This window comes from Echinops telfairi, unplaced genomic scaffold, assembly GCF_000313985.2.
Source record: "Echinops telfairi isolate 266 unplaced genomic scaffold, ASM31398v2 ScPeMD7_7417;HRSCAF=8455, whole genome shotgun sequence".
Taxonomy (NCBI): Eukaryota; Metazoa; Chordata; class Mammalia; order Afrosoricida; family Tenrecidae; genus Echinops; species Echinops telfairi.
In genome coordinates, this window is record NW_022111317.1 from 7,222,289 (window position 1) to 7,223,196 (window position 908).

Below are 908 nucleotides of genomic sequence, written 5' to 3' on the forward strand. Positions count from 1 at the left end.
AAAACAAATAAATAAAACTCTGCTATACATAGTACAGAGTTCATACATAATTCAGCTGGGGGAGAACCAGGAGTATATACCCTAAAGCAAAAGGTTGCTTGGAGAGGCTGGGCCTCTTCCACTTTACATTCTTTCCCCTGGCAGTGCTAGGTAATCAATGCCTCGCTATTTGCTCCTGGGTGCGGCAGGATACGACGATGGGGGAAATTATTCTGCACATAACACTGAGCAGTGATTGCCACAAAAAACAAAGAGTAGTGCCCAAGAGAGGGGACAGTGAGAGAAAGGAGAGGTTTAAACCCCAAACACTCAAGCATGCAGTCCGTACAGAGCACAAACCAACTGTTTTCACTCAGTCCATCCGCTGCAATTGCACAAAGAAAACAAAGGAAGAAATGAAAAAATTTTAAAAGAAATTTGCAATTCCCAGAGACCAATGGGCTCTCCCCCCGGGAACCGAACATTCCATCTGCTGCTGCTGGAGGGCCTCCTGGTGGTCTCTCAGCAAGAAGTTGTAGCTCCCAATTTCTCGGACTTCCTGCTCTTGGACAAGGCAGTGGCCTGCTTCAGAAGTTCTCAGTTTGGAGCTTGCAATTGTTCTGTGACTGTGGGTTTGTGCCATCCGGTTCATTTTGGCTGTCATCTGAGAGTCCTGGCTACTGGCAATCGCCTTCAGCTCAGCAATCTTCTTCTTTCTCTAAAAGCATTCGACCCTTCGGATGCAGGCTCTTCTTCAGAGTGGCCACTTCCTCCTTGAGTTGGGCAATGATGACAGAGTGGTCAGGGCCCGGTGAATCCAGAGTCAGGTCTGGGGAAAAGCTTTCTTTCTTTCTCTTTTTAAAAAAAATCATTTTATTAGGGGCTCATACAACTCTTATCACAATCCATACATACATCAATTGTGTAAA

At 45.8% G+C, this 908-nt stretch overlaps 1 pseudogene; it reads right to left on the reverse strand.

The window, feature by feature from the left end:
* Window positions 1-501: 501 nt before the first annotated feature.
* Window positions 502-908, reverse strand: part of LOC101646934 — a 1,815-nt pseudogene continuing 1,408 nt past the window's right edge.